Here is a 20,770-nt window from a genome sequence, read left to right on the forward strand (position 1 = left end):
GTTAACCTTTCTTCTTCCACACACGATGTGTAACTACAGCTTTAAGATGTGGCAAAGAGAGGACTTCTGGGAGACAAAAGACCATGGGCTAGATGGGGAAGCAAGCTCAGACACCATCTAATCCAACCATTCCTTTTAGAGATGGTAGAACAAAGACCCAGAGTGTCAGAGCCTTGAATGTCTTTGGAACATGGAATGCTAGTGATCAAAGGGGTCATAAAATGTTAGGGTTTGGACCTCCCATTCAACAGATGAGAATGAGAAGTAAAATGACTTACCCCAGCCCACACAAATAGTAGGCAGCAAAGTGAAGAACTAGGTTACATATCTGAGTGCTTACCATCTTGGGGAGAGGGGAGGGAGGGATAGAATTTGGAACTCAAAACTTTAAATAAAAATGTCAAAAAACTGGAAAAAAAGAAAATATGTTAAGAAAAAAAAACTAGGAATAACCATCTAGAAAAACAGAGTTGATCAATAGGCTGCCATGAAAAGAAGTGAAATCCCCATCCCTGGACATCTCCATTCGACACTGAACTACTTAGGATCAGGTTCTGTTCTTTGCCTTTCCTTGTGTTGCCGATCCTCAGCCCAGAGCCTGGAGAATAGTAGGTTCTTAATAAATGCTTGCTTCTTTCCCTATTGTTAAATTAAATTCTTTTCAATTAACAAAAATGTCTTCTTTCCCTCCTACTCCCCACTACCTCCTCCTGCAGAGAAAGAAACAAAAACAAAACCCCTGTTACAAATATGCTGTCAAGCAAAACAAATTCTCACACTGGCCACGTCCAAAAATAATATTTGTCTCAATCTGCACTCCGAGTCTATTCCCTCTCTGTCAGCAGGTGGGTCATCATGAGACCTCTGGATTTGTGGTCAGTCATTATGTTCATCTGAGTTCCTGAGTGTTTCAAAGGTGTAGTTGTTCCTGAGTCTTTACAATGTTGCATAAATTGTTCTCCTAATTCTGCTCACTTCATTCTGCATCAGTTCATACAAGTCTTCCCAAGCTTTTCTGAAACCACCCCTTTCATTATTTCTTACAGAATAATTGTATTCCCTCACATTCATATTAGGCAGCTAGGCGGCGCCATAGTGCACAGAGCGCCAGGCCTGGAGTCAAGAAGACTCATCTTCCTGAGTTCAAATCTGGCCTCAGATACTTACTAGCTGTCTGGCCCTGGGCAAGTCACTCAACCCTGTTTGTCTCAGTTTTCTCATTGTTAGAATGAGTTAGAGAAGGAAATGGCAAACCACTCCAGTATCTTTTCCAAAAAAACCCCAAACAGGATGACAAAGAGTCAGACACAGCTGAAAAACAACTGAACAACAAAATTGATGGACATCCCCTCAGTTTAATTCTTTGCTAACACAAAAAGAGCCGCTATAAATATTTTTGTTCATATGTGTCCCTTTCCTCTTTCTTTGATCTCTTTGGGGTATAGACCTAGCGGTGGTATTGTTTGACCCATAGGAAATTCATGTCCATGCCATTGAACAGAGAGGGGTTCATAATGATGATGATAGTGGTGGTGGCCTCTTGGATTTCCAGAACTCTTTGAGATTTCCAAGGCTTGTTATCAGCACAAATATCCTAATTCCATTCCTACCCCAACTCCTACAAACTGTAATCAGAGTTAGTGAGTTGGATGGATAAGACTCTATAATTATTCTATGGCAACCTCATTGTCATAAGTTTTGAGAGAATAAAAATCCTATCACTGTAAACCAACGACAGCTTGGAGGAATGATCAGGAGGCAGTGTGCTGAAGCATGAAAAAATGGTGTCATTGATTTAGAACTAGAAGAGACTTTCGGAATCGTGTTTTCCAACACCCTTATTTTATAGATGGGAAACTGAGGTCAGGAGGAGGAGGCCACTTGTCTCATGTCCTCTGATGCTCCATCCAGTGCCCCTTCCACTAGACTATAATGACTTCCTAACGATGAAGTAGGATCAATCATTCAATCAGTAAATATTGATTAAACTCTAACTGTGTGCCAGGCACTTTACTAGATGCTGGGGATCTAAAGAAAGAAAGAAAACCAGTGATTGCCCTCCAAGAGTTCACATTCTAGTGGGAGAAAAAGCATGCAAACAATTAAGAACAAACAGAAATAGACATAGTGTAAATGGGAGGAAATCCCAGAGTGAAGACGTGGTGAGGTTGAAGGACAGGGTTAGAGGTTATGAGACACAGGGAGAGATGGAATATTAGAAGGTTTTGATCAGATAGAGGGATTTCAGAGTTTGTGGACAAGGAAGTTCAAGTACCTACCTCAGACACTTACTGGCTGTGTGACCCAGGGCAAGTCACTTATCCTCTGTCTGCCTCAATTTCCTCATCTGTAAAATGGGTATTATATTAGCACCTACCTCCCAGGGTTGTTGTGAGGATGAAATAAGATATTTATAAAGCATTTTACAAACCTTAAAATTCTATATAAATGCTTCCATTATTATTTTGGGGTTTTTTTTGTTTGTTTTTGTCCTGGATCTCTTTGGCAGTCTGTTGAAGCCTATGGACCCTTTCCTAGAAGAAAGTTTTTAGATGTATAAAATGAAACACAAAAGATTTTGAAGGACACTAATCTCATTAAAGTATAGTAATAACAATTTTTTTTTAAGTCCAAGGACTCCAGACAATCCCTCTTCCCCTAGATGGATCTGGAAAAACTTAAGGAATTGAGATTCGTTCTGGAGTAGTGGAAAGAAGCTCTGACCTGGAAGACCTGGGTTCAGGTCTTACCACTGAAGCATACTATCTGTGTAAACCTGAACAAGTTGCTTAACCTCTCAGTAAGTACCTCAGGCAAATCTCCCAAGACTACAAATTGAGGCAGCTAAAGTGGCAAAGGCAGACAGAGTTTGGGACTTAAACTGAGGAAGACCTGAATTCTAATTCTGCTTCAGGCACTTACTAACTCTATCATCCAGAGCAAGTCATTTAATTCTTTATGCCTCAGTTTCTTTTTTTCATAGTTTCTTTTTTCTCAATTACATGTCAAGATAAATTTTAGCATTCTTTTTACAAGATTGCCTCAGTTTCTTTTGTTTGTTTTGTTTTATAAATCTAATTTTATTTTCATATCTGAATCCTCTTCCTCCTCCTCCTCTTCCTCCCCAAGCCATTGAGAAGGCAGGAAAACCAAAACCCTTTTTAAATGTGTATAGTCATGCAAAACAAATCCCCTCCTTTAGCCCCATTCGAAAAAAGAAAGAAAGGGCAGAGAATGTGCTTTAATCTGCACTTGGAGTTCTCTGTCTGGAGGTGGACAGTGTTTGACTTCGTGAGTCCTCTGGAATTATGGTGGTTCATTATATTGATCACAGTGGCTAAGCCTTTCACAGTTGATTGTCAATTACAACATTGCTGTATGCATGAGTATGAGGAGGGCCACGTAGCTCTTAAGTGATTAGTGATTGGCCTCAGACCATGCCACCTTCCATGCCCAGAGGAAGTGGAATAGGAAATGCAGTGAATAGCTCATAGTCCCATGCGGCTCTTATTGTTTGGAATAACGCATGAAAGGTGCATGAAAGTCAGATTGTGGTGGGCCTGAAATGCCAAGGTAAAGAGATCCCCACCGATTGGTAGATATAGCCAGCAAATTTGTGCCTCCTGCTTCCCTCAATCTTATTATTCAGTCACTGTTTCCATGGGCAAAAGTTCCCATCCCCTGTTAACTTTGCCCATACTCTCCTCTCATTTTCCCTTTCCACTCTGCCCTCCAGGGTACCTCTCAGTGGTCAATAAGCTTCTCTTCATCCTTGATCTCTTCTCTTGAAATGCCATCTTTTCGTGCCCACTGCATCCCTGGCCACTCTCTCTCATGCTGGTATCTTCTTCTCTCATCTCTCCCCCAGTATGTTGGGCCAGGAGGAGGAACCGATCCAGTCTTCGCTGCTGACTCCTACTTGCAGACCTTCCCTCTGTCCCTGCCACTCAGCATCCTCCTTTCCTTTGAGAATAAAGCCATCACTCATGATTCAGAAAAAGACATAGCCAGTGTGGAACTTTGTATTTTGCTTGACTGCATATTTGGGGGTGGGGGAAGGGTTTGTTTTTATTTTTCCACTGAGGAAGGAATGGGAAGTTGAGGGGGGGATAAAGATAGAGCAGGGAGAAAAAAGAAGGAAAAGAGTATAATTGAGATATCTTTTTTTTTTTAAAAGTAGAGAAGAGAATGATGGCCAAAGAGGAGCAGAGACAAGCGGGACAATTTTGAAAGCTACAGGTTGATCTTACTATATCCTCCAAAAGAAAAGCAGGGGCATGCAATAGAGATTTACAGTTGTATGTATAATTGACTTTTTTCTGTGGCAATGCCTATTTTATCAATCAATCAATAAACATTTATTAAGTGCCTACTATGTGCCAGATGGTATGCTAAGTGCTAGGGATACAAATGAGGCAGAAGTCCCTGCCCTCTAGGAGCTTACAATCTGATTTGGTGTTTGTTAAGTTCAGAATAAAAATAACTTTTTTTTTCCAAAGATAGAATAACACAAGCTATTTTTATCAGCGAGGCCAGATCCTTCTTACTGTGGTCCTCTGGACTCCAGGTCACTTTCCCTCTTTTGTTAATATTCATAAGACCTGACTCAAAGTCTTTCCCTCCAACCTAACCTCTCTCTGGGCTCGAAGATGAAATTCGATGTCCCTTCAAAAACTTCATCCTCTGTTTATCAACGTCAATAATTTTAATTATCATTGCTAGCATTTCTATGGCATTTAAAGGTTGGCAAAATTCTTGACATGTTACCTTCTTGGTCCCTCCCAACAGAGATAGGTGCTACTAATTATTCCCATTTTATAGATAAAGAAATTGAAGGTAAAGGTTAAGTGAGCCCCCCAGGGTTATACAGCTAGAAATTGTCTGAAACAGGATTTGAACTCAGATCTTCCTGATTCCAAATCTATTAATATCCACTGTATCACCTACTGTCTCAAGTCCATGACCTACAACTTCCTTGTACTTCAGCCACTATGGGGATAGTCTCTGGGAAGAGGGAAGGGAAGTAGGTCAATTAGAAAGTACAAGAGATATCAAAACAAAGGATATCAGCAAAAAAATTTTTTTTTTAAAAAAAGGCCATCAGATTTAGCAGCTAAGAGTTCCATACCTTAGCTCTCACCATCATCCCAAATTAATTGACTTCCAGATTTTTGTTCCTCCTTTTAGATTGTAATCTCACATCCTTCTTCCTCCTTTTTTTCTGCTTTGCTCCTTCTAAACCAGGGGTCCTTAATGTGTATGTGTGTGTGTGTGTGTGTGTGTGTGTGTGTGTGTGTATGTGTGTGTGTGTGTGTATGGGTGGGTGGGTAATGGCCCCCTTTGATGGTCTAGTGAAGCCTACAGACTCTTTAGAATAATATTTTAAATGCATAAAACAAAATACATCAGAAAAGAATTCAATTTTATCAAAATCTAGTTATCAAAATGTGTGTTTTTTTTTAAAAGTTCATGGAGCCTAGGTTAAGGACATCTGCTCTAAAACTTTTCTTCATCCTCACTGAATTATCATTCCTTGATCTCCCATCATAGCTGTGGCCCCATAATTCATCTATACATTGTCCAATATTCTTCATTCCTTTGCCTCCTTGTCCTAGTTGTGTCCTGTCAATCCTCAACCCTGGACCATCCCCACCATCTGTCCTCCATGCTTATATTCTGAGCTCCTGAAAACTTTGAAGGGATTCTCATCACTTTTCAATTTTTTTAATTATTTTTTATTTATAAATTCACATCATCTATTTCATCTGGGTCCTCATAGCTGTATGGCAAAGACCTAATTCTTGTGTAATTCTCCATCCCATTCCCCTCAGTGGTTGCTCCAAACTTTCTCCTCTCTTCTCTAACTCCTAATGCTTCTTTTACCCCACCCAACCTCATCCCATCTCTCAGCAGATGTCCTTACAAGACCGTGATATGAATTTCCTAACTCCACACCTGTAAGCTCCTTTACATCATGTCCATTCTCTTTTCCTTTGTTCCTCTCTTTTAGGAAATGGTAGCCCTTCTCCTTGTCAAGGACAGCTCCTCTAATTGTGATCACATCCTCTCCTGTTTCCTTGACACTTTGATCATTCCTTTTTTTTTTCTCTTACCCACAAATCTTCCTCTGTCTACTCACTATCTATTCATTCCTCCCTTCTTGCCTACAAATGTGTCCAGGTCTTCCCCATTTGTGATACTTTCACTTGGTCTTGCCATTCCATCAAAGCTACCATCCTATTCCTCTCCTCCATTTTCCTTATAAACTCCTAGAAATGTATCTCTATTTGCTGCCTCCCTTTCTCCACCTCTTGCAGTTTGGCTTCTGAACCCACCATTGGATGAAAGCTGCTCTCTCTAAGATTACCAATGAGTTCTTAATGTTTGACTCTAAAATAGTCTTTACTTTTTAAAAAATACATTTTTATTGATAGCTTTTGTTTTCACATTAGCTACATTTTCTAGCATACCTCCCTCTTGCCCCTTTCTATAAAGCTATCCATTATAATAAAAAAAATTAAAAATAGGAAAAAACAGTTCAGCAAAACTAATCAACTCATTAAAAAAGTCTGACATTCTCTGTAGTATTCCATACCCACAGTCCCCCATTTCTGAAAAGAAGGAAGGTGGAAGGTGCCATCTTATAACCTTGTCTCATCCTTCTTTACCTCTCTGTAGCTCTTTGTACTGCCTTTGGCTGTCTTCCTTGCTCTGACCTGACAGTTTTCCCATCACAGTTTTTTTCTGTGCCTTTTAAAAAAATATTTGCTGCTTTAAAAATTCTTTTCAGCACACAGATGTAGGCTAGTGCATTCAAATGAACAAATCAACAACATATTGATTTGTGGTGGAAGTGCTTATTCAGCTCTCAGTCTATATCTTAGCATAGCTCAAGTACAGAGAGATAAAATTCCACTTTTGAGATGGCTTATCTTAATGTCAGGAGGACTGGTCTACCACACTGATAGACTCTCATCTCTCCAGGCTCTCCTTCCACCAGTCTGACTTTTCCTTGTCTTCCTTTGTTGGCTCATTATTGGTCTCTTGTCATCTTACTATGGGTGCTTCTTAGGCTCCCGTCCTGGGTCCTCTTCTTTTTCTATATATGCTTTCTTGGAGATCTCATCACCTCCCATAGGTTCAAATATCATTTCTACATAAATGACTCACAAATATACATATCCAGCCATACTCTCTCTCCTGTACCCTTATCATGCATCCCCAACTGTCTGCTGAATATCTTGTCCTGGATGCCCTGAAGGTATCACGAGCTCAATATATTCCAAACAGAATGCATTACATTCCCCAAGTTCACAACTCAGAATCTCCCTTGACTCTGTCTCTTTCTAACCTTCCATATCCAATCAGTTGCCAACTCTTGTTGATTCTATTTCCATAACACATCTTATATTCATTTCCTTCCCTGGATTCACCCAGCTACCACTCTGGCTTAGGTTCTTATCACCTTTTGTCTAGACTACTAGAATGTGGTAAGTAAATTTTGAGCTCACAATCCTGGAGTCTGGCTGCTATAGCTCTCCCTCAAGGTTCTAGGGGTACCCCAGAAGGATTGGGGTAGCTTTCTCTAATGCCCTATGCTTTTAGGCATGTTCACCCTAATGTTAGCTATTAGTGACTAACACCTAAGTTCTGTTTTACATCAAATAGTTTTTACAAAGAGAAATTTACTTCAAAATTACACCAAGAAAAAGTACAAACATCTCCCTTGGGGACATACTCTTCCCTATATCATCACAGTCACTGGGGAGAGGGGGCTCTGACTTAATGCACTTAACATATGTCCCAATGTGGCATCACTGCCAGATGAGTTCTTGTCTCAGCTACCACAGGGGAGGGTCTTGAAGGTCATTCTTTGGGACATTTAATGCTCAAAGAAGTTAAGCAATTTGCCCCTGGTCATATGGTGCTATGTGGGATTTGGACCCAGGTCCCTCCTGATTCCAAGTCTGGTACTCCTCCCGTTACATCATGTTGCCCCAAGGAGGGATGGGTTTAGAGGGAAAGACGATGAATTAGGAAGCTGCATGGCATACTGGAAAGAAGGTTGGACTCAGAGTCAGGGGAGACCTAGGTTCAAATTTAGCTGTGTGACCCTGAGCAAGTCAAGTCAAATTAATAAACACTTATTAAATACTTACCAAGTGCTAGACACTTTGCAAAGCAAGGCTAAACCAGCCCCTCCCTTCAAGGGCAAGTCACTTCACCATTCTGTGACTCAATTTCCTCATCTGTAAAATGAGACTATTGGACTCCATGGCTTCTAGGATCCATTCCACCTGTGCGTCTGTGGCTTGTAACACTATAATTATGTCTTAGATTTAGTTGTTCTCATCAAGCAGCCTCAGAATAGAAGAGAAGCTGGTGCCCTTCATTAGGACTTTAGGCAGCAGCTGCTACCTTCCTTTTCTACAGATCAACTGCTTTAATTATCATAACTACTAGCCCTAGGTGACAGGTAGCAGAAAATGGCATGCTTGAGTTGGAAGGACCAAAAGTTCAAATCCTAGCTCAGAAAGTTACCGGCTATGTGACCCTAAGCAAGTCACTAAACCCCTGTCTGCCTCAGTTTCCTCATCTGTAAAATAGGGATAATAGCCCTTACCTTCCAGGACTGTTGTAAGGATTAAATGAGCTAGTATTTGTAAAGTATTTTCCAAATCTTAAAGTGTTATATAAATGCCAGCTATTATTATTGTTATTATTTTTGCTGAGGTAGAAGTAAGCTGGCTTACACTAATTGTACCTTGAGTCCAAGGAGTAAGGGTGGCAGGCCTGAGGTTGTAGGAATCTTGCTAAATAGCTCAGTTCCCCTATAAATCAGGGGCCCAAGGAAGTCACAACATCCATAAATATTTGTGTTGTCTCCAAAAAAATTATACTTGATATATTTTATTTGTGGAAAGGCAGTAAGTGGCGGCACAGTCGTTATTTTTGGCTGCGACAGGACTGGGAGCTGCGAGGATGCCCTGTTTGTGCTGGGGCCAGAGCCCAGCCCAGTGATCCCCTAGACACTCCTCATTTCCATGGGCTCCAGCACAAGGTCACTATCTTGGGGCTGTTTCCTTTGGAGGTGGTGGAGGAATCATAGGGGAGGTGGCAGGGGTCAGAGGTCAGGGGGCTGGGAAGGTGCTGTTGGAATCTGGTCTCGTTACCTAGGGTGTCCGCCTTAGTCAAACCACCCAGGCCCACTCTGTTGCTAAAAGCACAGTGGGGGTGAGGATAGGAGGATGGATGGGCCCTGATCCTAGTTCCATCCCCGCTCAAATACAACCTCTCCCCTAATTGTGCTCCTACTCAGAACCTTAAACCCAATCCCAATCCCCACTCTAGCCCTAACTGTACTCCTATATTTAGCATTAACCTCAAACTCAGCCCTAACTACCCTCGATCCAAATCTCAATCCTAACTCCAATCTGGTACTCCAAGTCCTAATCCTATTCCCCATCCCAGCCTTGACTCTGTTCCTTGGAAACTTGATTTATTCCTTAGGAAGTAGGGCTTGATTGAGGGTCATGGCCCTCACCCAGCTTTGGGACAATATTTTCTCAAATTGGGATCTTCCCATAGAGAGGGAATGGAGATAGTCGCATCTCTAACTCTCCAGCCACAAGCTACTATCAGGAAACTTCCCCCAACTATTGTTCCACAGTCCTTCTCCCAGGTCTTACAAAGATGTCCAAGACACATCGGAAAAACAAATTGCTTATGTAGTGGTCACGAGGAGCTGAGTAGTGCTGGTGGTGGTGGTGGTGGTAGGTAGACATAGGCAGAATTCTCCAAATTGGCTTTGATAGAAACAGACATCTACACATATAAAAATATTATAAGGAACTTGAGGAAGGAAGGGTCTGGTTCAGGGGTGGGGAACCTGTGACCTCGAGGCCACGCGTGGCAGGTTCCCCACCCCTGCTCTGGTGTTTTTCATTCTTGTATTTTGAGTGACTAGCCCAGAGCCTTGGGTGAAATGCTTGTGGATTTGAATAGGGGTGAACATGCAAGATAAGGCGTCAAGTCCCTAACCTATAGACAGCTTGAGAATGGAAGAGAATCTGGTGCCCATTGTCAGGGTCCCCAACAGCATCTGCTGCCTTCCTGCCCCACAGATCGATTGTCCTGAATCTTTGATTGTTCTAACAAGTAGCCACAGCCCCAATTTCACCTAGGGGGTCTTCACCTGGCTCACATTAATAATACTATTAGCTCAAGGCATAAGGGTCAGGAGAGTTAGGTTGGAGGATGCCTGCTGAAGCCCAGTCCTGATATGCAGCTGCTTCACAGACTCTGCCTTGACCATCGAGAACCCAAACCCTGAAATCAGGAACTTGCAACTGCAAAAGGAGGTCCCTATACGGGCATGGCATGGGTCCATTCTGATCTGAGAAGGGATGGAGTTACGAAGGGATGTTGTTTTCTCCTGTGCTGTCCAGTTGGACTGAAGCAGTCCCCATTCAGTTGAAGCCCCCTTTGCTGGGCCAGGGGCTCTAGCCCCTTCCTTAAAGACAATGCCAGAGGCTTCCGGTACAATCCAAACCCAGTCTGCTCATGCAGTTCATTTAGGACTAGACTTGTCCCTCTGAAAGGGGAAGTTCTTCTTTTCTTTCCTTTGATATAGTTTTCCTTTTTGTTATTCTTTGCTTTATGTTCATAGATATGTACACATATAAACATATATGATACACATATATATGTATACAAATGTGTGTGTGTGTGTGTGTGTGTGTGTGTGTGTCTGTGTAAATATTTGAATGAGGGCAGGGATTTGAAAGCATGGCGCTTTATCGGCACCACTCCCATTTCCCAACCACAACTAGCAACGGTTTTTTGTTGTTGTTAAGTTGTGTCCAACTCTTCGTGACCCTATTGAGGGTTTTCTTGGCAAAGATACTGGAGTGGTTTGCAGTTTCCTTCCTCATCTCATTTTACAGATGAGGAAACTGAGGCAAACAGGGTGGAGTGACTTGCCCAGGGTCACACAACTAGTAAGTGTTTGAGGCCAGATTTGATCTCCTGAAGCCCAGTCCTCTATCTACTGAGCCACCTACCTGCCTCAAGGGCTATTTGAGCATTATTCCCACTCAGGGATTGCTAGGAAGCTATAATAATTCTTACCCTTTCTTTCCCTTCATTGCATATTATATGCAATTTTATATATATATATATTTATATAAAATGCAATTCTAGGTATATTCTACTCCCCACATCTGCACCCCTCCCCCAAACATTCTTGAAGAAGCAAGCACTGTATTTGGAGTCAAGGGACCATGGCCAGGTCCTTGCTCTACCTGTTCAGCTTGTGTTGGGCTTCAGTTCTTTCCCTGGGCCTAAGTTCTATCCTCTGTAAAATGAGGTGGTTGGACTATATGGAGTCTATGATGTCTGCAAGCTCGAATTCTGTGATCCTAACAATTTTCACTCTGTGAAATGTATCCAGTGATTCCTAGATTAAAAATCTCTAGTGTGAAGCCTGTGATTGATTCAATGGAGACGTGTTCTCACCTAGTTAAGGTAATAGGCAGTAACCACTTGATTGTTACTTTAAGCATGGTGGGGTGATTAAACTTATCTGCTTGGGCACTCTTACACTTTGATAGTCGTTCTAGGTCTGTGGCTCTGTCTCCCGTTCTCTGACTTTGGCAATCTTACCTTAAAAGAAAAAAAATTGCCAACCCAACACTGAACTACATGGCCTCTAAACACCTTTATGACTAAGATGACTTGATCCTGTGGTCGTGAATGGCATCTTTTTATCTTTTCCAAATAGTGATGTTTTCTATTCACTTTATTTCACCTTTTAGAAGCAGTCTCCCCACTTCCCATCTTGTCTAGCCTAAAAGAGTGACTCGAGTGATGACTTGGCGTGGGGGCAGAAGGAGAGATGGACTTTTATAGCAGGACAGTGGGGGTGGGGCGGGGGGGTGGGGGAAGAGCTTTTCCGGGTCAGGCTGCCTCATATTCCATAGCGGACAAGCTAATTTGCCTAAGTAAAGAACTGGCTCTCTTTACATTGTCTCATTTTCATAAACATTCCATTTCTCATATTTTTTCTTTGAAAATTAATATACTGGTCATCTACTTAAAAAAAAAAAGACCTCCAACAGATGAACAAAATAAAACCCCAAATACTCCCACCTTCCCCAGCATTCACGTGCACTTGAAGCCATCTCTTCTCTGTCTACCTCTTGGGGCTTTTTAACTTTTTTTCATCTTCTGTTCTTCCTGTCTCTTAATCCTCTTTGTTTCTTGCCTTTTTTCTGTTTCATCTTCTATTTTCTCTCCCTTTCCCTCTCCCTCTAGCCTTCTTACCTCCCTATATCTTTCTCTTTTCCTTTCTCTTCCTTCCTTTCTCCCTTTCCTTCTTTTCTCTCTTCCCTTCTTTCTTTTCTTCCTTTCCCCATTCTACTTCCCTTATTTCCCCTCTTCCCTCCTTTCTTTCTTTCTTTCTTTCTTTCTTTTTTTCTTTCTTTCTTTCTTTCTTTCTTTCTTTCTTTCTTTCTTTCTTTCTTTCTTTCTTTCTTCCTTCCTCTCTTTCTCTCTTTCTCTCTTTCTCTCTTTCTCTTCCTCTCTTCCTCTCTTCCTCTCTTTCTCTCTTCCTCTCTTTCTCTCTTCCTCTCTTTCTCTCTTTCTCTCTTCCTCTCTTTCTCTCTTTCTCTCTTTCTTTCTTTCTTTCTTTCTTTCTTGGCAATTGGGCTTAAGTGACTTGCCCAGGGTCACACAGATGGTAAGTGTTTGGTCTGAGGCCAGATTTGAACTCAGGTCCTCCTGACATCAGGGCCGGTGCTCTATCCACTGCACCACCTAGCTGCCCCATCCCTCCCCCCTTTCTTTACTTCTTCCCTCTCTTTTCCTCCCCTCCCTCTCTCCTCTCCCCTCCTGTTTCTCCTTTCTGTCTGTCTGTCATATCACAATTAAGCATAAAAATCAACTTTTAATTAAAGGCAGATGCTGCCCTTCCATTTCATCACCTTTCTCTCCCCAAGTAACGCCTTGGCAAAGTTCAAGGACCAGAAAGAATTGGAAGGGATGGGAAGAAGGTGTTGAGTCTGTCTCTGAAATATGGAAAGGGTAGTAAGACCTGGTACCTGCACGACTGAGGTGAATTTTCAGCTTCCAAACATGGGGGGAGCTTCCTCTGACAAAATTATCTCTACAGAAAAAAAGCTGCATCTTCAAGTGAAGAATAAAACACCACTCATAAGAGCTGAGTGAAGGGGTCTGTTCCATTCCCCATGGCCCACAGACAGTGTAGTCAACTGTTCTGAAGCCTGGGGCTGAAAGGTTGGGAAGAGAGGCTGCTCTGAACTCAGATGCTCTCATTATCTCAGGAGCAGAAAGGGATCTCAGAGACCATCTGGACCAATCTGTAGCACCTAAGATTCTCCTTGATAGCAACCCCAACCTAATGTGGCTTCCTGTAGCGTTTGGCTGAAGATGCCTAGTAAGGGAACTCAGCACTTCCTGAAGCAGCCCATCCTGTCACTGGACAGCTTTAATTAGGATAATTAGAAATTCCTTAGCCTGACAGAGAAGGCCCTCCTCAGTCTGGCTTCCATCTACCTGGCCAGTTGTATTCCAAGCTGGAAAAAAGGAGATCATTCTTCAGAGAGAAGTTGAGAGGCAAGATGGCAGCCTTGTAAACTGGGCCAAAGATCAATCATTCAGTCAAACAAGTACTTATTAAGCACCTACTATGTACTAGGCACTGTACTAAGCTCTGGAAATACAAAGAAAGGCAAAAAATAATCATCCCTGCCTTCAAGGAACTTACAGTCTAACAGGGGAGACAACAAACACAATATGTAAAGAGTACATGAGAAATACTCTTATGACAGCACTCGGTTGGAATGGGGGTAAGAGACAGGGCCAGGAAGGCAGTTAAGTCTTGTCAGCCAGTCTTGCCTCTTACGGAAGAGGGGATTGGACCCAAGTCTTGGAGGAAGCCGGGGAAGTTAGGAGTGAGAGGTAAGGAAGAAAGCTCTACTAGCTCATCCTTTAACAGGTCTGTGTTCCAATGACCCCTCCGTCATGAAATTGATGGTCCTATGAGTTCCCATCTCCACTGGCTTTAAAGATTCCTGTTGACTTACCCAAGTCATAGGGACAGCAAGTACTTGAACCCATCTCATGACTCCAGCCACAGTCTTCTTCCTACTCTGCTGCATTGTCCCCAGTGATGATAGGGTCCCCATACAACTCTGATTTCCTCTTCATTCTGTTACATTGCACCCATCTTCCTCATCAGCTATCTCTTCATCACCTTTGCTCCACCATCATCTTACGCTGGAAGGAGGCCAAGGGAGAAGGGTGTGACTGTAAGTATTATAAGCTGGGGAAAGAAGGGAGGTGACTTTGCAGGGGGGAAAGGAGAAGTGACAACGAGGTGTGAAGGCAAAGCTGACGGGGGAGCCAAACAGAGCGATAGGCAGTCTACTCTGCATGCAGTGGGAGAAGAGTGGAGTCAAGAGTCTGGAAGCCTGGGTTCAAGTCCCAATTCTTCCCCCATGCACTGTTGATTATTGTTCACTCTTCTTTCTCGAAGAAGACCAATGACATCATCAGGGCAACGTCTTGATTCATGAGTGAACTGGATTTAAGTGAGGCAGAGCTGCACAAAGTCAACAGCCCCACTGTCTTCCCCACTGGAATCCGGTGACAAGACTTAGGTCAAGATGACTGGTGATGGCCTAGATGGACATGTTGTATGATTTGGGGAAAGTCATTTTCCCTCTTCAGGCCTCAGTTTCTTCCTCTGTACATATAGATGATTAGACTAGCGATTATAAGTTAAATTAGCCTGTCATCCTTTAACTTTCTTTTAAAAAATATATATTTTATTAACTATATTTTGAGAGAATTGGTTTCCTTTATAATCCCATATACTTTATTTTATACGCTTAAAAACATTTTGAGAAGGTGTACATGGTCTTCACCAGATTGCCAAAGAAACACAGGACACAAAAAAGCTTAAGAACCCCTGGATTAGATGCTAACTAAGTTTCTGTCCTGATTCACCAATGTTCTCTGTTCTAAGGTCCCTCCCAGTTCTGACTTTCTGTATCCTAGGGTCCCTTCCAGCTCTGACATTCTGCATTCTAAAGCCCCTCCAGGTCTGATATTCGCTAGAGTCTTTTCTAGCTCTGACATTCTATGCTGTAAGAGTTCCCCTCCCAGTTCTCACCTTCTATGCTCTAAGAGATTGTCAGCTCTGATATCCCATGTTCTAAGAGCCCTCCAGCTCTGACATTCTGTGTTCTAAGGGACCTCCCAGCTCTGACATTCTGTGTTCTAAGAGCCCTCCAGCTCTGACATTCTGGGTTCTAAAGGCCCTCCCAGCTCTGACATCCTGTGTTCTAAGGGCCCCCCCAGCTCTGACATTCTCTCTCCAAAAGTGCCTCCCAGAACAGATAGGTGATCTTCTAAGGTCCTTTCTAATTCTGCCACTGGCTGCTCCAAGGGCAGCTCCCCTGGCCCTGACAGTCGAGGAATCCATGTTCTGCTTTCCAAGGCTGAAGGCTCTTGCTCCTTTCCATCCCTTGGGTGGAATTTGCTGAGTTGTGAGGCAGGGCCTCATCCTGCCTGAAGCTAAAGTCTGGCTGCCTAGTCCTACGAACTCTGGCTGATACAACACATTCTCTGCTCTCTGACAGGGCAGATGATGGCTGCTATCTGTCTGGTCTGAATTAGATGGCCAGGCTTTGTGGAAACCTTGGACTCATTAGCAGTTTCATTGCCGGCCCTGGCGCCTGTGAGAGGGTAACGTTTCCTTTTTTTTGGTTTCGAATCTCCACCCGACACCACAAAAATGCAGAGGCAATGTGTAGTCCAGTTTGAGGGGAGGTGAGGGAGACAAATTCATACACTCATACACACACACACTCAGCAACAAAGTAACCCAACCACACTCTAGGAGGCCGAGGACTCTCACCTATAGGCAGCAACATCCCTGGATTCAGACTAGTCAAATTGGAGAGGATCACTGCATCTCCCAGGGCAAAGCAGGGAGAGCCCTTGGAAGAGAGGATGTCAGAGCTGGGAGGGCCCTTAGGACACAGGATGTCAGAGCTGGGAGGGCCCTTAGAGCACAGAATGTCAGAGCTGGGAGGGCCTTAGAACACAGGATGTCAGAGCTGGGAGGGCCTTAGAACGCAGGATGTCAGATCTGGGAGGGCCCTTAGGACACAGGATGTCAGAGCTGGGAGGGCCTTAGAACGCAGGATGTCAGAGCTGGGAGGGCCCTTAGGACACAGGATGTCAGGGCTGGGAGGGCCCTTAGAACACAGGATGTCAGAGCTGGGAGGCCCCTCAGAACATAGAACATCAGAGCTAGGAGTTCTTTAGAGCAAAGGATCCAGACAAAGGCCTGTTTCTGACATTCACTTTGTGATTCTGGATGAGCCGTTTCTTCTTCTTCCACATCCCAGGTAACTCTTTAAAACTAGAAGCTCCCCCACATTGGTAGAAGTTTCTTCATTGGGGGATCCTGACACTGATCAAATTACAACCATGCCCCAGAAAAGAAATCTTGCTAAGTTGGCAGGACTGTTACAGAGACAATGAAAGGTGATGATAATAAACAAGGTATAATGTGAAGAGAGTCTAGGTTAACCATAACGATCAGGGGAAAAAGAGTCCTGGTGGTAGAATTCCCTGATTAATGGAGGATTAACCAGGAAATCTTTTTTCTTTCAACTTTTTTTTTTCAAGTAGGTGGAGAAGTGGATAGAGCATTGGCCCTACAGATAGGAAGCTTTGAATTCAAATTCTGCCTCAGACACTTAGTAGGTGGAGGACCCTGGGAACACCACTTAACCTCTGTGTGTCTCAGTTTCCTCATCTGTAAAATGAGTATAATAACGGCACCTACTGCACGTGGTTGTTCTGAAAATAAAATGAGATAATAGTTGTATAGCCCAGTACTTGGCACACAGTAGGGGCTGTATAAATGTTTATTCCTTTTTCCCCTCCCAATATTCAAAGAGCTACATACAGGATAAGTAGGAAATCATCAACAGAGGGAAGGCCCTGGAATTAAGGAGAATCAGGGAAGGCTTCCTGTAGAAGGGGGGATTTTACCTGGGACTTGAAGGAAACCAGGGAGGGCAGGATATGACAGAGATGCATGAGAGGTCCCTCCACCTCTAAGTCCTGTGATCTCTTGATCTCCTCTAGAACTTGTCTAGGCTGGCAGGGTTCTGGATCTCCAGGGCCATTTGCTGTTGGGGTCCTTGCTCCCCGTGTTCCCCATGAGAGTTGTGGCCTCAGTCATGGAGAGGATCTGTAGGGCTCAGAGCCAAAGGGGACGTGAGAAGCCGCTCCTTAACACCATCTTGTCCTCTGACTCCAGATTCCATGTTCTTCCTTGACGAGTTCAGATCTGACCAAATGAGCATTTAGTGTATCTAAGGCACTCACTCAGCAAGGCCCTGCGGATACAGAGCCTAGACCAGGGATGGGGAGCCTGCAGCCTGGAGGCCACACGTGGTCCTCAAGTGCAGCCCTTTGACTGAATCCAAACTTCACAGAAGAAATCCCCTTCATAAAAGGATTTGCTCTGTAAAACTTGGACTCAGTCAAAAGGCTGAACCTGAGGACCTAGAAGGCCACATGTGGCCTCCAGGCCGAAGGTTCCCCACCCTGGCCTAGATAAAGAGCAGTCCCTGATCTTGCGTTCTCCTGTGCCCCAGTGCCTCAGATTTTTCTACCTCATGCTCCTGAGCTCTAGAAGGTCCTGCTTTCTGAGCAAAGGGAGAACTCCCTTTCTTAACCTTGAGCAACGTGAAGAGCCCTTTGTTCAAGTCAAATGAGGCCCTGCTGAAGGAATGGGGGGTGGAGGTGGGGTTAGCCCAGGGGAGACTCTCGGATAGACACTAATAGCTGTCTTGGAAGAGCTGCTGTGTGGAAGAGGGCAGAGGGGCTTTCTGTGCAGTCCTTGTGGACAGAACCACGTTTGATGAGTGGAAACTGCGGGTGCAAATTTAGGCTCCCGTCAGGAAACACTTCCTTGTAACTAGAGGAAGAATGGGATTTCTTCAGCAGGTAGTGGGCTCCCCCTCACTGTAGCTCTGCAAGCAGAGGACGGATGACCATTGATCAGATATAGTCAGGCAAAGAGCACTCATTAAGCACCTTCCATGTGCCAAGTCACGCACTGCAGGCAATTCTGAGATTCTTCCTGCCCTGACAGGCTGTGTCCTGAGGTTCCTCTAGCTCTGCCATTCTGTGTTCTAAGGGCCCTCCCACATCTGACATCCTGGGTTCTGAGGGACCTACTAGCTCTGACATCCTGGGTTCTGAGGGCCCTCCCAGCTCTGACATCCTGTGTTCTAAGGGCCCTCCCAGCTCTGACATCCTGGGTTCTAAGGGCCCTCCCAGCTCTGACAACCTGGGTTCTAAGGGCCCTCCCAGCTCTTACATCCTGTATTCTAAGGATCCTCCAAGCTCTGACATTCTGTGTTCTAATGTCCCTCTCAGTTCTGACATTTCAGTGAAAAGTAAGCTAAACCATTTTATTTTTGTCTGCTAGAACCTGGGCCCAGTCAAGTACCTTACAGATGCTTAGCAAATGTTTGTTAACTTGAATTCTAAGTCCTAAAGTCCCTTCCAGATTGGACATTCTATTTTAATGCTCTAAATTCTAAAGTACCTTCCACTTTTAATGCTCCCTATTCCAAATCCCTTCCTAGTTTGATCACTGCCTTCCTAGAGCTTACATTCACAGCTGGGAGAGAAGGAATCGATACCAACCACTACTCAGAAGGCAGTACCCAGCACAGGCATAGGAGACCTGGGCTTCAGTCTTGGCTTTGCTACTAACTTACCATGTGACCATGATCAAGCCTTTTTTTCCTCTCTTGCCTTAGTTTTTTCTTCTATAAAAAGAGGAGGCTGGCTTGGATAAGTTCTGTGATCTGTGCATGTTCTCAGTGCCATAAGACAGAGCTGATCCAAAGGCTATGGGAATTCAGAGGAGGAGACAGTCTGTGAAATATGAGGTGGTACAGTGAACTGACAGAGGTCCACATGCCTTATATTCTTGGAAAACCTGGACTCTCCCTCCAGACTCTCTGTCTCTGTCTCTCTCTGTCTCTCTTTCTCTCTGTGTTTTTCTCTCTCTCTGTCTCTCTGTCTTTCTGTCTGTCTCTGTCTTTGTCTCTGTCTCTGTCTCTCTTTCCCCCCATCCCTCTCCCCCAAGGGCTTCCAAGTTGTCAAGGCCAACATCCGGGGGCTGGCAGCTTCTGGGCCTTGGCCCCCACTCTCATTCTACATGAGGTGCTGAGGCTTCTGGGAAGAGGAAATGGATACACACACAGCCCAAGTTTGGAAACGATTCCCGTGGAGGACAGCCAGGGCCGGTGCAGTCACGGAATGGAGTTTGTGTCTGACAATACAATGCCTCCCTTCCTGAGAGGTTTCCAGTGATAAGACACAGAGCACATCAGTTGACGTGTATATGTGTACTCTGTGTGTGTGTGTGGTGTGTGTGTGTGTGTGTGTGTGTGAGTGTGTGTTTGGAGGGGATGTTGGGCTGCACTGGCGGTAGACTGGAAATGAGCAATTCAGGCCACTTCAGTGTTCATATGTGTGTGTATGTATAAATGCAATTATGCATGCATAGGATAGGAGAAAGAACCCTTGAAAGACCTGAGGTCAAATTTTGACTTCACTGTTTTCCAGCTACTTGACCTTCAGCCCTTTTCTTTTTATGAGCCTCAGTTTCCTCACCTATAAAATGATGGTGGTTTCTAAAGTTTCTTCCAGACTTAATGATTCATATGGGTACGCATGGGTGGGTCTGAGTACATGCTTGGTCATATGGGCAACACACACCAGCTTTGTGCATATGGATAACATGCATACATGTCTAATACACACACAAGCTTATATCGACATACATGCATATGAGATTGTATTCGAAGACATACATGTTCTTGTACATGTATATAGGTGCATGTACAGGTCTACACCTGATGCCTCCATTTTCTTTTTTCTTTTTCTTTTTTTGCTAGGCAATGGGGTTAAGTGACTTGCCCAGGGTCACACAGCTAGTAAGTGTCAAGTGTCTCAGGCTGGATTTGAACTTAGGTCCTCCTGACTCTAGGGCTGGTGCTCCATCCACTGCACCACATAGCTGCCCCCGATGCCTCCATTTTCTTACCTTGTACTCCCTTGATCCCATCACTCAAGCAAAACTGTCCTCTTCAGGATTACCAATGACTCTTTGGTAATTGCCAAATCCAGTGAGAGTATCTAGGTAGTGCAGTGGATAGAATGCCAGACCTGGAGTTAGGAAGACCTGAGTTCAAATCCAGCTTCACGTACTTAGTAACCATGTGACCCTAGGCAAGTCATCTAACCCTGTTTGCCTCAGTTTCCTCATCTGTAAAATGAGCTGGAGAAGGAAATGGCAAACCATTCCAGTATCTTTGCCAAGAAAACCCCAAATGGGTCACAAAGAGTCAGACATGACTGAAATAAAATCTGGTAACCTTTTTTTTTCAGTCCTCTACTTTTGACCTCTCTGTGCCATGTGACCACTCCCTCCTTATAAATACCTCTCCTTCCTAGGTTTTCATGACTGTTGTCTCCTGGTTCTCTTCTCAGCTCTCTGCTTGCTTCCTTCTCAGTCTCCTTTCTGTGACTGTCATCCTTGCCCCACCTCCTAGGCATGGGTGTGCCTCAGGGCTCTATATTGGGACCTTTTGTTTTCTCTCTCTTTACCTTTACCCTAAGTGATTTCATCTTCAACTGTCAC

At 43.9% G+C, this 20,770-nt stretch overlaps 1 pseudogene; it reads right to left on the minus strand.

Annotated features, from left to right (window-relative positions):
* LOC110206004 (glyceraldehyde-3-phosphate dehydrogenase-like) overlaps positions 1–20,770 on the minus strand; it is a 61,944-nt pseudogene that overhangs the window by 18,914 nt on the left and 22,260 nt on the right.

Source organism: Phascolarctos cinereus, unplaced genomic scaffold, assembly GCF_003287225.1.
Source record: "Phascolarctos cinereus isolate Bilbo 61053 unplaced genomic scaffold, phaCin_HiC Scaffold_726;HRSCAF=1367, whole genome shotgun sequence".
NCBI lineage: Eukaryota > Metazoa > Chordata > Mammalia > Diprotodontia > Phascolarctidae > Phascolarctos > Phascolarctos cinereus.